Genomic DNA, 7,251 nt, shown 5'->3' with positions numbered 1-7,251 from the left:
AATGATGGAAGAAGATCGGTGACTGTGATGCACCAATCGGAGTCAGTACCGAGCAGCAGGAGCCACAGTACCCCCTCCAGAACGGAGAAGTGGAAGATAGTGTGCCCCTACTGTGAGAAAGAACACTGGCTAGCGCAATGTGACTCCTTCCCCAAGCTGAACGCGGAGGAAGCAAGTCAATGGATAAAGTCCAACAAGCGCTGTTTTCGCTGTGCGCGCTCACACATGGCAGCCGAATGCCGCTTAAAGAAAAGGTGCACCAAGTGCGATGGAGCCCATCTGGACATACTTCACGACAGTAACAGACGGCGCCCTTCACCCGCACCATCCAGCAGCAAAGCGAGCGTCATGTACATCGATCCCGCCAGCAGCAGTGGAGCCCGAGTACTCCTAAAAGTAGTGCGTGTGACACTAAGCTACCAGAATAAAGTCCTGGACACTTACGCCGTCCTCGATGACGGGTCAGAGAAGACCCTTCTGCTCGCCTCCGCTGCGGCCCAGCTAGGGCTGCGGGGAAGCGAAACCCAAATGACAATTCGGACAATAAGACGAGATTTGAAGACGATAAAGGGCGAGAATGTCTCATTCTCTATCGCAGCAAGCGGCCAGCCTGAGCGACGGTACCAGATTACAGACGCTTTCACCAGCCAAGAAATAGGACTGTCGCGGTACACATACCCCGTCGCCAAGCTGATGGAGAAATATGCACATCTGCGCAAGTTACCGATCCCGCTCATAGACAATGCTATGCCGACCCTGTTGATAGGCTCCGACCATGCAGACCTCATTGTCCCGATAGACCGGGTTCATACCGGACCCCGAGGCTGTCCTGCAGCAGTCGAGACCCGTTTGGGATGGACTCTCCAAGGCCCGCTCGCCAAATCTCTCAACCGAAGTACAGCCACTAGATGTCTCCACTCCCGAGTCACAGAGGGAGAAACCGCACTCCTGCAACACGTAGAGCGGTTATGGACCTTGGAACAAATGCCCTTTAAGAACGGAAAGAAAGACATTCGCTCTAAAGATGACATTTACGCCATTCACCTCCTCGAGACAGGGACCAAGAGAGTCCCGGTCAACGGCGTGTTGAGATACACCACGCCACTCCTGCGGCGAGAAGGAATGCCTACTTTCCACGCCAAGACAGACGCCACAGAACGGTACCTGCTGAACACGGAGCGGCGCTTAGCCAAGAACCCCGCCCAAGAGAGTGTATACCGCGCTGAGATTGAGAAGCTCATCACAGCGGGACACGTCACAAAGATGGACATTAAAGAGGCTGACCAGACCACTGAATCGTGGTACGTGCCTCACCACAAGGTCCATCACAACGGTAAAGACCGCATAGTATTTAACTGCAGCTACCAGATCGGATCCCAAAATCTGAATAAAGAGTTACTGCCCGGTCCCACACTCGGTCCCTCCCTACTCGGCGTTCTACTCCGCTTCCGCCAGGAAAAGGTGGCCATCAGCGGGGATATTAAAGGAATGTTCCTGCAGGTGAGATTAGTAGAGGAGGACAAGCCCCTGTTACGGTTCCTATGGAGAGAGAAGCCAGGAGATGAGCACCCAGCCATCTACCAATGGGAAGTCCTCCCCTTCGGAACGACGTGCAGCCCCTGCTGTGCTACATTTGCACTACAGAAACATGTAGCAGAGGACCCAGCAGCGGACGAAGAGGTCCGACACAGCGTAAAGAACAGCTTCTACGTAGACAACTGTCTACAAAGCCTTTCAACCCAGGAAGAAGCCGAGGCTCTCCTGATTAAACTCCGCGCCTCATTGATCAAAGGCGGCTTTGATCTCAGGCAGTGGGCCAGCAGCGATCCGCAAGTACTGCGCAGCCTCTCCTCCGAGGACAAGGCAGCCAGCAGCGAGACCTGGATGGCTACAATCCCGGGAGAAACCCAGGAGATGACCCTGGGATTGGTGTGGCAATTCAAAACAGATTCGCTTCACTACAGACACTACGGAGCAGGGAAGGCCGGCGGCGGCGCCGACCACCAGACGGAGTGTGTACACAACACTCGCCCGACAATATGACCCGCTAGGATGTATTCTACCGTACACCACCAGGGCAAAAATGATTGTACGAGCATTGTGGGACAAGGACCAGGGCTGGGACGACCCCATTCCCGCACACCTTGCATCCACCTGGAGAGAGTGGGAGATGGAGCTCCACTCACTCCCAGGCGTTAATATGCGCCGAAGCTACTTCCCACCCACGGTGAGGCCAGAGACATGTAAAATGGACTTACACGTCTTCAGTGACGCCTCAGAGGTCGCATACGGATCAGTAGCCTACTTGCGGGCCCAAGAAGAGGGGGGAGAGATCTACACAGCATTTGTCCTCGCCCGCTCGAGAATAGCCCCACGCAAGCAACAATCTATCCCACGCCTAGAGCTCTGCGCAGCCCTAGCCGGAGCGCACCTAGCCACGCTCATCCAACGTGAGCTCACCATACCGGTGTCTAGAACAATCCTGTGGTCAGATTCCACGACAGTACTCGCCTGGATCAAATCGGACTCATGCAAGTACAAAGTCTTCGTGGGAGTCAGAGTCACCGAGATTCAAGACTTAACCGAAGAGTTAACCGGAGAAACAGAGTGGCGCTACGTTGATACAAAACAGAACCCAGCTGACGTCATCACCCGGGGAATGCCCCTAGATGACCTCACCCGTCGCAATGTCTACAGTGACGGCCCAGCATTCCTAAAGCTCCCGGAAGGAGAGTGGCCCACGCCTATCCCGAGGGAAGCCAGTCAGGAGGAGGCTGAGAATAAGAAGCCTGTGTTCTGTGGATTGAGCACTGTTATCTCCGCAGACCCCAACATAGATGATTGCACTACCATAGAGAGTGCACAACAAAGGACATTCCTACTGCACTACCTACCGTCTCTACAGACCCGCCAGAAGTGGGTAAAGGAGAGAGACAATTTGACAGAAGGAACAGTCGTCATGATTATTGATCAATCACTGCCCAGAGCTATGTGGCCGGCCGGCCGCGTAAGCAAAGTGATCACCGGTGCCGACGGCAAGGTCCGAGCAGCTGAAGTGCTTGTCCAGGGTTGCACTTACACCCGTCCCGTGGCGAGGCTCATAGAACTGCCCCGACTCCCAGACACAATCGATGATGACCATGATAACCCTATGACTTTGTGAAGTTGACTGACCCCTACAGCAAACCCTTATGTGTAAATAGACAACGCGATTAATCTGTCTCTGCTTAACTGATTAGGTCTGGGACCAATCAGGGGGTGGCTGTTGTGAAGGGCCAGATTAAACCGAATATATATATTTATTATATATATATATTTAATTGTATTTGTATATTCTCTAATATTCCTTGATATCCCTTGTATATTCCTTGTACAATATGCATTGAATATCCATTCTAGCCTACTGAACATCCCATAATAGTCTCCATTCTACTATTGGTCGAGACCTTGGTGCCAGGCTGCCATACCCCCCAGACCCAGTTCAAACGTACCGCTCAACATGTACGAACAAGTCCTAGTTCCGCGTAGGAATCTGGCTACCGCACCACTAACGGTACTATTTGTTCATAGTGCGTATATATACTGCGCTACTAAAGTAGGACTCCCTTTTAGTCCAGTTTCTTACCCTCCAATAGAGTGACAGACGTAAAGCCTCCCCGCGACGCCACGTGTGGGAGTAAGGCCAAGTTCGGCCTACCATCGGTATTGAGACATTGTGTATATTAATATTTGAATAGTCATATTTGGCACTATATCGTCGAGTTGGACGTAGTCTATTAAGCTAATAATAGTCTATTCATATGTAGTGCTTCGTGCGGTGAGAATACTATCGTAGTCAGTACCCCATCGTTTCGGGCAGAGAACTGGCTGCTTATCCAGGGTGACCGACCCCATGTGAGGCTGCACCCGAGGAGCCCCAGAGCCGACGAGCGAGTGGACCTGCATACCGGATTATTCTACCGACGACAGCCCGCCTTCCCAGGCACGGATTATGCTTTGTATACAGTGATTATTCTATGGATAAAGACCAACACTGCCGTGTGTTGGAAACCCCCCCCCCGGAGAGGACGACAGGTGAGGAGACGCTCTACACGACGAGGTCGCTTCACGTCTCTCCATCGTGGACCGAAGGAAGCCGGCCCACAGAGAGTCCAACTGCTTTCATCTGTGGATCGAGGATCGCTGAGGCACCGAGCCGCACAACCGTGGGTTCTCCCAGGATACCCTCGGCCAGACGGATACAGCCAGACTCTACCCCCCCCCCCTTCTCCAGTTGTCTTACAAGCGACCGGAATTCCCCCCTAGTGTATCCAGTTCTATAATCATTAAAGTATCATTGCTATTATTCCTTAACTATTCCAGGTCGTATATGTACCACCTGCGCCTTCAGAGATTGGACATTCTCTATTGATATACCGACGAATACTCTTGCCATAAAAGTGCATACTAATTCCCATTCATAAATGTGATTGATTTGATTAAGTGCTTGCTCTACACACCATCGCTGTGTAGAAATAAAGACCTATTTCTAATTCGTACATTTGTGTTGGATCCGTTTCATCTACGTGACAGTGTTCATCATAATATATTTATGCAGAGTACTGGGTGGCCGAATATTAAGTACAAAGGTAGTGGTAGTAAGTATCATATCAGTCAGGGAATTGTACCCCTCAGTTACAGATATAGTATCTACAGATATGTAAAAGGATTATGTACAGGTACACTTTTCATGGAAAACATAATAAATGAACCAGAACGAGAGTTGTTGCATAATCAATATTCCTATTGATTGATCCCAGCTGGGGATGCTTTAGTTGGGAAAATGACCAGAACACCATCTCCGATTAGACTGTTCTTGGGCTTTAAATGACAACTGTCGTCATCTTGCATGTGTAGAGAATAATTCACGACACAATGGGACCAAGCCAAACCACTTATAATGTAAAATGGCGATTTTGCGTGGACGTCAATGGGAAAATCATTGAACATTTTCCAATTGACCTCCACGCAAAATTGACGGTTACAATTAGTTACAAATGTATTTTTTTCTAATCTAGACGCAAATCCCTCCCAAGACAAATATTTTAAACAACCTGAATCAACACTTTGACGATGCGTATGTTAAACGTGGTGGGAGGTTAGTACCAGGGGTGTAAAGTACTTGAGTAATTGTACTTCGTTACAAGTACAAGGAGTATTATTAGGTTTGTATACTTTTAATCAATTACATTTCAGAGAAAAAAAACATACTTTTTACTCCTTAACTTTAAAATGCAGACCTACAAAGTACAAAGTACAAATCTCGCAGGTCCAACCATTTTAATTAGTATATTTGTTTCTCTGGCCGAACTAACATTAACGTTATTAATCCTGCGGCCGCACTTTATTTAAAAACAGCCAATCAATGGAAAATGAACCCGCCCATACCCATGCTGATTGGTGCTTGTGCAAGACTAGTGTGGAATAATATATTGAGGAGCCCCAACCTTCATGTAAAGACATCCCCCTCCCTTCTCCTTTGTCCCCATATCCTGTGTCCCCCCCCCAACTCGTTTGACCTATCATGTGAGTGTCCCCCCCCCCCTCGTTTCACTATAAAGGGCTCCTCCCGACCACAATCGGTCTTCTTTACCTGGGCTAATTCAGCTGATTGCCTAGGGCGGAAGCCTCAGCCATTTTCTCTAACTACTTGTATATTTGATCTATCTGGCTAATAAACCTTATTAACTGGATCTCGGTTGACTGAGCACGTTCTTCAGGATATCCACTATCCCACACTAGAAAACGTGGATCTTTGATTAAACACCGGCTATCAGAAGAATAGACAGTCAGAGTGACAAGCTACAGAAGATGTACGAGTGATGAAGAGGACGAGCATCCATGGCCCTATCTCCATTTGGCCACAGTCAACAAACACTGATTCCTATAGAATTAATGCAAAAAAAGGTGTCCTCTGTTCTTTAATTTCAGCATTGTCTATTGCAGAACACATTCCATTGTGGGCAGAGTGTCTGCTTGGTTTCATTCCAGCCTAACCTAAACACCAGCTGATGGTTTCACTAATTGGCTCACCTCTTCAACTAACTCACCTGGTGCAATGTGTAGTTAAAAGGAAAACTTGGCCCACGATGGAATGAGTTTGAGACCCCTGGTCTGTCCCTTGCAATAAAATAACGTTTTTACCTTTACTTTTTAGTACTTAAGTACATTTAAAAGTAGAAACTTTTTAAACTTTACTCAAATGTGTTTTTAGCCAGATACTCTGACTTTTACTTGAGTATGATTTTGAGACAGTACCCATACTTTCACTTAAAGGGGACATGTCGGGGGCGCCCTCGTGGCGCATACCATAGTGCCTCGCGCACCTACGCGGCCGACCCGGGTTCGATCCCAGCTCCCGTCATTATTTGTCGCATGTCCTCCCCACCTCTCCTCCCGTTCGCCCTCTCCTCTGTCGGTCCTGTGTGACCAATAAAGCTGTAAAAATGCTAAGAAATAATAATAAAAAAAAATGGGGGACATGTCTTGCTATTCCTTTCACTTTTTGGGCAACTTTACACAATTTCTGTGAGTCTATGGAACACATCTGTAAAGTGTTTTTCAAAAAGATTCATTGTTTTGTATTTCTAAACAAGTACCCAAAAGCAGCATTTTTCCACTTCAAGATTCCAAGCTGTTTTGGCCTGGCTCCGCCCATAAGCGCTTTGAGTGACAGTCACAGACAGAGAGAAAGATAGAGAGATAGAGGAGGGGGATAATAATTAATTTCGCCGCATAATACCATGGGACAATGCATTGGTAACTTGTTTCAAATGACAGTATATACCCCTGTGAATATTATTGCACGGATCGGAATATGGGCGCGCGCGTGGGAGTCAAAGATATTTTGACAGTGATATGAGAGTGCTCCCAGGGAGAAGCCCCACCCCGCGCGCCGGTCGAGGTTGTGTATAAAATGCATGTGTGCTTCCCCGCTCTCTCCCTCTCTATCTCTCTCTCTCCCTCTCTCTCGCTCGCTCGTTCTCTGCTGTCTGTCGGCACCCTCTGTCTGAGGAAGTAATTCCACTCGCTCTGTTGTTGAGCGAATTATTGATTGTGGGCGGTGACTACAACCAGTGCCTTATTCACGTCAGCAAAACAGCCAAATCAGAATGGCTTAGTTGAGTGAGGGAAGATCTAGACTGATGAGTCAAAATTATAATTAGAGACACAGACCCCATTGATATAATCCCCCATTGCTAGGAAACAATG

This window comes from Notolepis coatsorum (assembly GCF_963971535.1).
Source record: "Notolepis coatsorum genome assembly, chromosome: 11".
NCBI classification, from domain to species: domain Eukaryota; kingdom Metazoa; phylum Chordata; class Actinopteri; order Aulopiformes; family Paralepididae; genus Notolepis; species Notolepis coatsorum.
Note: the sequence above shows the minus strand (reverse complement) of the source record.